Genomic DNA, 12,937 nt, shown 5'->3' on the forward strand with positions numbered 1-12,937 from the left:
ATCAACATCTTCAAAACGGGTCTCCTCGATGACCCCCTTGAGCTTGGTTCGGGTGGTTACACCAGCACGACCATGTTCTTCTCTGCCGGGGAGTTTTGGATGCTCAGAGCACTGTGAGTCAGGAACCTCACGGTGAAGCAAACATGAGCTGTCCTTATTGAACTAATTGAAAATTCTCAGTTTATAGTTAGGGTTTGAAATCTAACTTTTGTCGCGCCAGACCTGGAAATTCTCTGACACACGTTGTATGTCACCATCTTTATATTTAGTGCTCCTTTTTAGTGAAGGCAGCTCACAGCTACTTATTGGCATGGATGGCGACAGGGCAAGAATGCTAGCTAGAGTAACGGAGGGGGGGAGGGTCGTTTTAGTGATGAAAGGGAGCACTCTGATGCTTCACAGAGCCAGAAAAGACACTCTGGCTGCACTTCTGGCACAATCACACTCTATCAGATTCAAATGAGGCGTTAGATGTCTCTCGATGTGCGTATTTTTGTATCGACCATGTATGTGGGGTCTTGGGATGTTTCCTGACTTTCTGTTCGCGCCCTTGTCAGAGGTCCTAGAATCGTTGTCACATGGACGCTAACGCACATATATTAGCACAGGGGAGTCAATGAAACTAGCCGTGTGCATGTGTGCGTGCGCTCGTGTGTGGACAGTTGGGAGGCGGGTGCACATGTGTGTGTGAAGTGGAAGAGAGGTGGGAGGAGAGGGGTGGTCACCCAACCTTGAACGAACTACTGGACCGTGAGTCAGATCATATAGGAGGAGATCTGATAGGGATCATGAAAACTTCCATAGATTCTTTCTAGGCCAATCCACATAACAGCTCTCTCCAGTTTCTTTAAAAAAAAAAAACTCCGGTGCTGCATATTTATGAAAGGAATGTTGTGGAGAAGATTTTCATGGGGGCTGGGGAGGAAGGACTCTTTCGCAACATTTTTAGAAAAGAATGCTTTGCATGCATATTGATGGCAGCCATTTCTTATTGGTACTAGGATAAAGCCACTTGAGGGGGAAAACAAAATCAAATGTGCCCAACTAAGTTCTTTTGTTTTCAAACATGCTAACATTTGTAAAACATGTATTTTTATTGTATTTAAAATACATGTTTCTAACGCAGAAATGATCACCAGTGCATTCATAAACGCAGCCTACGGGTTTACATTTGGTCTAAAACAGCTAATCCATACATTCCCCTCTATCTTTCCTCTCAATGTCTTTTTAAATGGGTGAACAGGGCTCTTGTCCTTTGGCTTTTGATTTAAAGTAGTTGCTGTGAAAGGCCAAAAGGCCAGCTGCACTGCCCGGTTACCCCAACACTATGTGCTCTATATGCAAAGGCCTGCACAAAGCACAGACTGTGTTCCAGCTTCTTTCTCAGCCTGCAGGCGTTAACTAACTCTGAGAAGCAAGCGGAAAAAAAGAGCCTTGAAATAAATCCAAAGCATCTATTTGATGAAGAAGTGTACGAGGCATCAATCCACTGGGGCTTCCTTGAAGCTTCTTTTTTTTTTGTTTTGATGAAAGGGTATTGAAACTTGACAGATGAAGCTTTTTATTGAGGTGGAAGAACCACTGGTCTATAACATTTATCTTCATTAACGAGGAAGTCAAGCCCAAAATTTTCTTCACAATAATATGTTCTATACACCTCCACTAGTCTAAACATGGCATTCTGATTAATGTTGTGTTTGTGGAATAGGAGTTATGCAGCAAAATCCACCTCTTTTTAGCCATGTCAGGGGGCGGCCATTTTGTCACTTTCTGTCAACTGAAAATGACATCACAGATGCTCAGGGCTCAGGTAACAACCAATCACGACTCACTTGTTTTCTGAAGCTGAGCAATGATTGGTTGTTAGCTGAGCCCTGAGTAACTGTGATGTCATTTTCAGTCGACAGCAAGTGACAAAATGGCCGCCCCCTAAGATGGCTAAAAACGTGTGGAACATATTACAGAACATATTATTCAAAGAAATATGTTTGGGTTGACTTCCCTTTTAAGGTTACGGTTGAGCTGGTGCCTATCCCAGATGATTTTGAGCGAGAGAAAGGATAGACCCTGGATCTGTTGTAAGCCTATCGTAACTCACAGGGCACATTCACACTTAGATTTACATCTATGGACAATTTAGTTTTCAATTAACCTAACATTCTTATTTTCGCAACGTGGGAGAAAACCATAATACCGTGACAATTTCAAGTTATGTCAGTGACCATTGTGACTTTCTTGAACTGAAGGGTATCAGCAATGCGGTTTACGTACAGTACGTCTGCACCAATATCCTTTTAAAAAAAATCATTGTTAGAATGCTGTAATGATTGATTCCCTGACAATCTGTAATCGAGTTACAACAGGAAATAGATTCCAAACGGGCAAAAACCAACATAAATGAACAATAATTTTAACCTAAGGTCCCCCTGGAAAATTCGAGACAATATGAGGTAACAATGGCTTCAGTGTATTCATTGGCACAAGTGTGACACAGTCATGTAGAAATTCTCCGTTTGTGTCGAAATGGCTGACAAATAGTTAACCACAAGACTGGATCTGCAGCTCTGATTCGAAATAGCATTGGTATGTCAGAGTCACAAAATTTCCCCAATGAATGACCAAAAAAGGGTGTTACATATTTGACTGTTTAGAGCAGAATAAATTGTGATGATTCTGTACAGACAAGTCTAAATGTATATTGAATGGATAAAGGTATTCAGACGTGTTAATGAATAAATAGAATAAGTACAGAACTCCTCGTTCCCTTGACCAAAATTCAAGTAATTACAACTAGTTAGAGGAAGGTCCCATTCAGTTCCTTGCCATGCTAGGATGTCTTTGCTGGGGAAGAACTGTTCCAGGCTCAGCTCCATTATAGACCTTAATTGTGATTGACTCCATATGTTCTTCCCATTTTACCTGCTTTAGGTTTAATGGCCACGTGTTTGGAACACATTTGTCCATACATGATGCTTTTTGGAGCAAGTAAAAGCTATTGAAGGCACATATGTGAAAGTGAAAACAATTGACTGAAGCTCATGACAGTGTTCTCTGAGGCAGTACTAAATTTACACACTTTACCCATATCCAGATGATGGCTGATGAACAACTCTACAGGAAAGGAATGTTATGGTATACGGAGGATGTGAACATGCGACGGAAGGAGGATTGTAGTCAAAATGTTGGATTCGTCCTCATTCCAACTTCCCTGGTACTTAAAGCGGAAATCAATCCAAATATTTATTTCAAGAATATGTTCCTAGCAGGCCCACTCGTTGAAACCAGGTATCCTGATTAGTATTGTATTTGTGGAATATGAGTTAAGCAGCAAAATCCACCTCTTTTTAGCCATGTCAGGGGTGGCACTTTGTCACTTCTGTCGACTGAAAATGACATCACAGTTGCTCAGGGCTCAGGTAACGACCAATCACAGCTCACCTGTTTTTTGAAGCTGAGCCATGATTGGTCGTTATCTGAGCCCTGAGCAGCTGTGATGTCATTTTTGGTTGACAGAAGTCACAAAATGGCCGCCCCCTGAGATGGTTAAAAACAGGTGGATTAACTCTAATTCCACAAATGCAATATTAATCAGAATGCCTTGTTTCAAATAGTGGGCCTGCATAGAACATCCATCCATCCATTATCTGTACCGCTTCTCCTCACAAGGGTCGCGGGGCGTGCTGGAGCCTATCCCAGCTGTCTTTGGGCAGTAGGCGGGGGACACCCTGAACTGGTTGCCAGCCAATCGCAGGGCACACAGAGACAAACATCCGCACTCACAATCACACCTAGGGGCAATTTAGAGTATCCAATCAACTTACCATGCATGTTTTTTGGAATGTGGGAGGAAACCGGAGTGCCCGGAGAAAACCCACGCAGGCACGGGGAGAACATGCAAACTCCACACAGGGAGGCCGGAGCCGGGATCGAACCCGCGACCTCTGAACTGTGAGGCGGACGTGCTAACCAGTCGACCACCGTGCCGCCCGTTGCATAGAACATATTCTTGAAAAAAAAAAAATGTTCAGCATGACTTTACAGTCACAGCTGATCGTTGTTTGTTTTTCAATCAAGAGGGTGTCAGAGAGAAACGTACAGGCAAACACACAGATGGCAAGGCCAAAACCAAACACCACAGCACACAGTCACTCGTTCACTCACTCCAAGCTTTATTTATAATGGCTTTGCAAAGACTTTCTCTCTTTTCCGTCAAATTTATTAAAACAGTGAGTCGGGGGAAGATGCACTCAATAGGCTGCAAGACCTCATCCGAGCCAATCATGTCAAAAGAAACCATTTTAGGGCATGCCTTTACACATTAATAGCCTTGTTGCCTTGCCCTCACTTTTCACCTAACTCCTTTAAACAGCTTTATTCCTCATTTTCTGCTTTTCTGACTGTGTCTCACGTTGGCACCCCTGAGTCCATTTGGATATGTACACTAATGCTCTGTCATTGAACCATAGCGGGCAGAATCCTATTAGGGCAAGCTTGGATCAATATTGATCCATGGGGTTGGTCTAATGGATGCTGAGTGTAGCTGTGATTCCCTCCTTTGTCTGCTCCAAGATCCCCATCACCCTTAACTCCTCTCATGTGCTCTTTCTCTTAACACAAACGCATGCACGCACACACACACACCCCCACACACCCACACACACACACACACACACACCCACACACACACACACACCCCCACACACACACCCACACACACACACGCAAGCAAACAAAGACACTGCTTTCTATTCTGTCTCACTCTGCTGATGCAGCTGCTGCGCTGACTGGGCACTTTATAGCTGCTCATTTTCTGTACACTGTGTATGAGTGTGTGAGTGTGTCTGAGTAATACGGTCGTAAAAAGGCTTTTCATAAACACGATGGGCCAGTTAGAAAGAATTTCACTGCTATTTTTTTATTCTCAGAAAATGGCAAGTCATAGTATTGCAAGTGTAGCCATCGTAGCTAGCACATTAGCATTGATAAATTAGCATTGTTTGCCCCCCAAACAAGACTTGTTTTTTTCATATTACGCAATCACTTGACTGTTTTTGCTCAGGTTTGAGGATGTGGTCAATCACTGAACTCTTGTGTTTATAGTGTAGTGAGTATAATTTTTTTTTTCTAATTTACAGTTTCGGTCTATAGTCAGTTTGATCAAGCTTCCTATGCCTGAAATAGCAAATGAAACATGTAGACTAGCATTCATTTTTCTTTCGCATATCATTTTAGATGGAGGCAACATTAATGAACTAGTTAGTTCCTGGAGAGAAATCCTTTGAACAAAGCTTATTTTTGTTATCCGTCATATATTATTGGGTAGCACAGTGGGTGAGCGACGAGCACAGCTGTCGCACAACGAGAATATTTAGAGTTCAAATCAGCTCCACGGAAAGGCCCTAAAATTTGTCATCACATGACTTTTTGCACATCAAGCCAACAAGTTGCACTGGCTGCGTTTTATCCCAAAAAGGCAAGTAATCCACAGCGTCTCCTGAACAGCATTCCTGTGGTCCATTGTTACAGCCGCAGCCACCATAACTGCAGAGGAGTGTACACAGCAAAGAGATGACCTTCACTGTTCCTCTAGTGACAAAGCTGCTGCTTGCTTTGAAGACAACCACTATGTACTGGCAGCACAAGCCCTGGTGAATTATTTATACTTGAAATGATACAACCTCTGATACATGCTGAGGAGGGGGAGGCTTAAATAACAAGTGATGGAATGAAAACATGGAAAAAGCAAGTTGCAGAAAGATTATGACCTTTGTGTACAGTAGAGCAAAGCACATCTTTGAAAGAACTTGGGACACGTTACCACTTGGCAGCACGGCAAACTAGTGTTTCGTACATCTAGCTCTCAGTTCGGATTTTCTCCAGGTACTCCAACTTCCTCCCACGTTCCCAAAACATCCTGTTAACACAGTAGACACACAATTAGTAACGGGCCAAAAATGGATTCTTTGAATATATCCATACTACTGGGAAATTGTAGTTGGTATTCACATGCAAAGTGACAATTCCAAGAGTAGTATGAGGTCTCCGGCTGTGTGACAGGCTGGTGAGAAAGTGTCGTTCTCGGCAGCCAACTAGAAATAGCTTCTTCAAGCATTTCACATACAGTCCATTCGCTGTAGGACAAATGAAAACAAGTCACCATCATCGTACTCGTGGGCACCCTAACAGGCCACATGTAACACTCTTTAAAATAAACATACACATTTTTTTTGGGGGACAACTTATGATCAATTGCTGGTGCAAAGGTGCAACTCAGTGTTAAAGTGTGCTTGTCACTGTACTGACTGACGTGTCGGTGCAGCATAAAGCTGGAGAGAATGACTCAGTAGATGCATTCCACACAAGTTAATGCTAAACTGGCAAAAAACGGCAAGGTCAATACCACTTCAGCAAGATAATGTTCATTACCTAACGAACCGGAATATTGTTCCAAATCAGATGTAGCGTGTTCTTTGTGTGCTTCTTGCCATGCCGTGTCAACGTGCGTTTAACCGAGGAGGACTTTAAAGTGCCGTGACAGATCAGCATCTCAGCTTTTCTGGTCGTGTAGTTGTGTTGACATTGTTGGGGATATAAACCAGACAAGATTCCTTTCATTAAAATGGGGGTGTACGATGGTATATGGTTGAAACAAATCAGGAAATTAAAGATTATAAAAGAAGATGGGAGGTACTTCATAAATGTTTAACTTCAGATTACTAACATGGACATTCTGGATATTGGTGTTTATTGAGACATTTGCAAAAATGTATTTATCGTTGTGTTGTTGCGCTGACATCCTTGTGTGTGAGTTGTCTTGAGCATAGAGGTTATTATTATTATTATTATTATTAGAGATGGCTAAAAACGAATGGATTAACTCTTATTCCACAAAGGCAATATTTATCAGAAAGCCTTGTTTCAACTCATGGGCTTGCATAGAACATATTATTGAAAAAAAAATTAAAGTTGTGCCATGCCATTCATGTCCCAGCATATTTACCCTGGTACAAAGATTACCGGTAAGTGTTTGTGTAAATTTAGGAATGGCTCAATTAACACAAACAAAAAAAGGTCCAGCAGAACACAGCCCGTCCGAAAACATGCACAAAAAAAAATATTTGCCTTGCACCTCTTACAATATTTATACTACAACTAGAGTTTTAACCTTTTTTGTATTGCGCTGAGATTTTGGGGTACCAGTGTCTGCGAAGAATAAAAATTGCCGTGAAGGCAGTAAACAAAATAACTGATGGAAAGTGGGGATCAGGGACAAGTGTGTGTGGGGGGGGGGGCTCATTGTGTCAGAGCAAAGAGGACTTCAAACCGGCTCCTCCCTCCTGCGCACCGGGCGAGTTCTGTTGCTCACCCCCTGAATGCCTCATTAAACCCCTTAACTTTGTCACAGATTCATCGCAAAACACACACGCAAGGACACAAAATGAAACACATAAGGCACACAATCCCCCACCCCAAATGATGCCCCAGGCCACGGCATTGCCATATGTCCACCTAACAGGGACTGGCAGCTCCTTGCTGCTTTGTACTCTCTGCTTACAGTTCAAACATGCGAGTCCCCCATCCTCCTCCCCGCCCCCTCCGGTCCCCTTCACTCCCCCTCAGACTTTTGCCGGAGCAGTGGTGATTGCTTTGGAAAATGTAGAGCAGAGCACTCTCTGATGCAACACAGCGTCTACATCGAAAGCGTGTTGCTGCCTGGGTCTTTTATCTATTTTGCAAACAAGTTAATGGATTATGTATTACATTCTGGTCTCCATGTTGTATTTCAAGTCAAAAACAGATTGCTGCTTTTAGGTTTCAAACTATTATTTGCCTCTTTGACTTCATTTTGAGGGGGAGAACTTGCCGTTGCGCTCCACTGGCAAAGGTTACGCAATTTTACACAGCGAAAAAAAAGGCCACGAAGGAAAAGAGGTAATGATTTTACAAAGTGGTTTTCTATCATCTATGTCATGACAACTATTGACAAGATGATGTACCTATGTTCAAGTCACATGGACCTTCATCTCGTATGCAAAACTACAACCTATAGTGTCAATCCAAACAAACATAGATCAAAAGTAATTTTTCTAAGAGCTAAAAAAAAAAAAAATGTCTGATAGAAATAAGACGCCTAAAAACCAAGACTTTGATTTGACTGTAGATTTGGAATGATAAACATGACTTCCGGCTTTTCTTGTCCGCCAAGCTGGTCTCTTAGAGAGACCGAATACCGAGAGTAGGATTGGCTGAATGACTCAGCACTGCGAGGTGACTGAGACCCCACACTCTGAATTTGTGATGCCGTACTGTCAGGCAAAGCAGGTCGAGGCTCCGTCACTCCAAATTCCCAGTGACATGACATAGGCAAAGAAGGAGAAACCGCTTCCCTCTGCAGCAAAAAAAGCCAACTCAGCTGATGCTCGGTTGAAATCAGAGAGGAGAGGAAGCGAGAGATGTCTGGAGGGCTGCCCTGATGGTGTGCCCAGGCATGCGTGGAACTACTGAACCTCCCACAAAGATTCCCAATAAACGTCGTTCCCAAAAATAACAAAGAATTATCTTTCAAAAAAAATGGCTGCGCAGTTACCTGCTGACTTTGCAGTGAACCCTGCATGAAGGCTTAAAGAGGGAAATCAACCCAAACATATTTTTTTTCAAGAATATGTTCCCAGCAGGCCCACTAGTCAAAACACGGCATTCTGATTAATATTCTGTTTGTGAAATATGAGTTAAGAAGTAAAATTCTGCCACTTTCTGGCAACTGAAAATGACATCACAGTCGCTCAGGGCTCAGGTGACCAATCATAGCTCTGCTTCAGAAAACAGATGAGCCGTGATTGGACGTTAATGGAGCCCTGAGCAACTGTGATGTCATTTTCAGTCGACAGAAGTGACAAAATGGCCGCCCCCTGAAATGGAAATGGCGCGAATCTTGCCATGAATAGCAAAAATCTGCCAAGATTGCTGACCCGTAAAAATGTTATAAATACTGCACAATGCCACAATATCAATATGTTTTTTGGGCATGTTTAGATCCTCAAAAAGACGATTAACTAATTGAAAGTAGAAAAAAAAAGGAAGTCCTAAAGGAATAAATATAAATGAAAGATTTTTTTTTTTTTTTTATCAGTAACAACCTTTTATAGTATTTGACATCCTCCATGAACCAAAAAGTAAAGCAAAGCTAGTCTGGTATGCTTGCCTGACAATCGGTATTATATTGCAATTGAACAACCATAATTTACAAATACTTGCTGTGCTACTTGATTCAAATGTTCTTTTTCTGGCATCATAATTGTGTTTGCAGAGCATGACTAAGGTGATGCAAATGTATTGGTATGTGTGTCTGCATTCATCTTATTGTCCCAGACATCTGCTGCTGCTCACTGCCAGACTTTGGGGCAGATCTCATTCCAGCAAAACCCCCGCCATACAACCAGAGGATAAGACTCAACATATTCGTTCCAATCCTTTACTGAGGTTTCCACTTCCTCTACATGTCTCTCACCTACTCTTCCCCCACTCTACAGTTTTTACGGCGCTCAACATAGTTAGTCTGCGCATACATGCAGTGCACAAACACACACACATGCATAAACCCCGCCCCCACGAGGGCACACAACACTGGAACAATATTGCTGATCCAAATGTTCTTTTGAGCTTTTTAGGATTCCTTCCTCTCCCACAGGCATGTTGATTACACGGTTAGTAGGGTGGTTTGTGGTGGAAAAAGCGAGATCAGAGGATGACAATCGCGACATTCAATTTGTGGATGAAAGAAAGTGAGTGGAATGAGAGGTGCCGGTGTAATTCAAGGCAGGAATCTGAAGAATGCTGTCATCCGAACGGGGTCTATGTCGCTGTTGTATTACATGGAGTGAGAGAGAAAGACGCTGACCTTAGGGGTGACGTTTGCTGACTGAAGTTTTCTAACATCCAACATTGCGCAATACAAACGGTGGAATCAAATGCTCTGTAATCATTTTTCACGCCAGAGTCTTTGAGCGCCGGTTTGTGAATTTTTCCGAGGGTTTCCATATTGGGAGGTTGTACGCTTCTCTACGCCCACAACAGAGAGACGTTGTGTCACTTATCTGAGGAATTCACCCAGAGCATCTCCTCTTCATAAACACTCCCATGTGGAGCTCATCACTCTCGGTGCCTCTCAAACATACGCACACTTCTCTGGTTGGACTATTACCAGAACTATAAGAAAGGTGGGGGGGGGGGCGACAATAGTGATATGCATCACGCAATTCCTCCACAGTTCCCAAATGACACCTGGAACTTCCGTAAAAAGGAACCAACCCAAACATATTTTTTTCCAAGAATATGTTCTATGCAAGCCCACTAGTTGAAACAAGGCATTCTGATTAATATTGCGTTTGTAGAATATTAGTTAAGCAGCAAAATCCACCCCTTTTTAGCCATCTAAGGGGGTGGCCATTTTGTCACTTCTGTCGACTGAAAATGACATCACAACTGCTCAGGGCTCAGAAAACGACCAATCACGTCTCAGCTTCAGCAAACAGGTCTGCCGTGAATTGTCGCTACCTGAGCAGTAGTGATGTCATTTTTAGTCGACAGAAGTGACAAAATGGCCGCACCCAGAGATGGCTAAAAACGGGTGGATTAACTCTTATTACACAAACGCAATATTTATGAGAATGTCTTCTTTCAACTAGTGGTCTTGCATAGACCATATTCTTGAAAAAACTACGTTTGGGTTGACTTCCTCTTCTTCAAGCTTGGCTCACACTGTTGACATAGTTCTCCGTCTTGATGTTTTCAATGGCTTGCCTCCACCAGGCAGACAGGTGGTCTTCATTAATGCGCCTCTTGAAAAACGAGACGAGACAAAGAAAACACAAGCGTCACTGTCGTGTATGTCGTCCATGTTAATGTGCCACAGTCAGCATGAAAAGGAGATTACTGTACATGCGCAGACATTCTTTATGGGCATATCATGCCGGATATATTATTTAGATTCACTTCACAAAAATCGGATCTGTTGAAGTCTCCACATATGAGAATGCTTAGTTTAAGTGTGGTTCAAACAGACAGGCTGAATTCCCCGCGCCTGCATCTGACTGATCTCGGTGCCGGGACAAATGCCAGAGAGAGGCGACAGAGATAAGAATGGCACCTGGAGAATGCAAGCAAATCATTCTGTACCAAAGCGAGCACGCTCTCACATTCAGCGGTACTTCAGGAATGTTGGCATAGCAATGCTAATGAAAGAATACGCAGATATCAAACAAAAGGCAGTGGCAGCTATTTAGCAGGAACTGATCAAAGAGAAAAAAAAAACAAAACAAAACATGTTTTAGCATGGCGTTAGGGCTAATCTTTAGTAGTTTGGTAACAATCTTTGGTTTACATAGTTGCTTGCACCCCGTGCTAACAAATGAGTAGATAGGAAAGAAAAGAATTCCATTGGAGCTAATAAAAGAATGAGAATGTTTGAAATATATTACAGCAGCGTGAATGTTTTTGAAACAGTATGTGCACCATTTATCAGGCTAATGTGGCTTTGAGTATGTCCGTGTCCCCTGAGAGTGTACAGTGGGAACATGAATGATGGTCTGTGTGTGTGTGTGTGTGCAAGGGGGGTGTGGGGGGTTGTGGGGGGGGGGGGGGGGGCTGGGGTAGTAATGCAATACCATGGTTTCCCAGGAGGGAGTGTGTCAGTTTCTGACCCCATCTGGACGGACTGACTTCTCGACTCTGCTCATAGAACATGAATCCAGATGACCAGTTGTAGGTTGTGTTGACACAAATACTTTTTTTTTTTTTTTCAAGGGACTTAGTGTGGAGGGTTGGTGAAGCCAAAGGGGGAAACCTTCATAGTCTGGACCATGCTGTCTTCGGAGTGCACACTTTTGTATATTGACTAACTTTTCAGTCATATCATCTCTTATTTTCTCCGAACAACGTTGGACGCGATTCTTCCTTATCGATGACAAACAGATTTGTTGTCATACTGACATATTGAGTGGTTCTCCGTACCTACTTAAAATTTCCCACTTGAGCTTTAGCTGAGAGGTATTTCTTTGAACTGTATAGATCCATGATGTCAACCAGTCCAGTTTGAAAGCAATAAAGATTGTGAAGCACCTTCCCTAGTTGTTGTGCAAATGACACAACAGCTAGTAAAACCTGTCCAGATACAGATTTTAAAATCTTAACTCATTCATTGCCATTGACGGATATACTTGTCTTTTCACAGTGCAGCATTCAATCCCAGGAATTTATTTATATTCCAATTTCAAAATTTCAAATTGTTTCAAACATTAGGGTAAAAGAGGGTCTGAAAATGTCTGGCAGAGAATGAGTTAACAGATTTTTTTTTTTTTAATGCAAGAGACCTAACATGACAAATCGATGTAGAGGATGAGATGACCAACACGAACAATCCTGAATGGCCTTACGAAACCAGAGACTTGGTGGAGCACCCCAACCAATTGTGTAGGATAGCAAACAAATGTCCGCTAAAAAAAAAAAAAAATTAAAAAAAGAATTTTTTTTACGGGTCCGACTTCATAGCAAAAAAACATGTCAAAATAGCGAGGTAAAACTGTAATAAATGAAGCCATGGTCAATAAAAATACTCTATATCGTTAAAAAACTGAACTATATCTAATTTGACATTATTATTGTTGATAAACGTGCATCTAAGTATCTTTGTACAATAGCCTTGATACTTCCCTTGCATAAGACATACTCTACTTCTTTCTACCTACCCGAAAGTATGTTTTGACCCTCCCCTTAAATATATCAACAGTCTCTGCGGACCTGATGTCCTTTGGCAGGCTATTCCATAGCTGTGGACCAAAATGGCTGAATGCAGCCTCACTATGTGTTTTGGTTCTCACCCTAAGAATAGTTAAAAGGCCGGTGCCAGAGGACCTCAGGATCCGTGAGGGCTGATATGATA

The 12,937-nt window shown here is 42.3% G+C and overlaps 1 long non-coding RNA gene across 2 annotated transcripts; it reads right to left on the reverse strand.

Moving 5' to 3' along the window:
• Nucleotides 1–4,749: 4,749 nt before the first annotated feature.
• On the reverse strand, nucleotides 4,750–10,140 carry LOC147149751 (uncharacterized). 2 transcript variants are annotated; one of them, XR_015086240.1, is made up of 4 exons: nucleotides 9,899–10,140; nucleotides 6,007–6,131; nucleotides 5,766–5,914; nucleotides 4,750–5,541 (listed from the first exon to the last, which is right to left on the reverse strand). It is a non-coding gene; the product is annotated as an uncharacterized LOC147149751 (long non-coding RNA). The 2 variants fall into 2 exon arrangements; XR_015086239.1 differs by having other exon boundaries at nucleotides 4,750–5,914.
• Nucleotides 10,141–12,937: the final 2,797 nt, after the last annotated feature.

This window comes from Filicampus tigris, chromosome 3 (genome assembly GCF_054856515.1).
Source record: "Filicampus tigris isolate MCC_2025a chromosome 3, RoL_Ftig_1.0, whole genome shotgun sequence".
Taxonomy (NCBI): Eukaryota; Metazoa; Chordata; class Actinopteri; order Syngnathiformes; family Syngnathidae; genus Filicampus; species Filicampus tigris.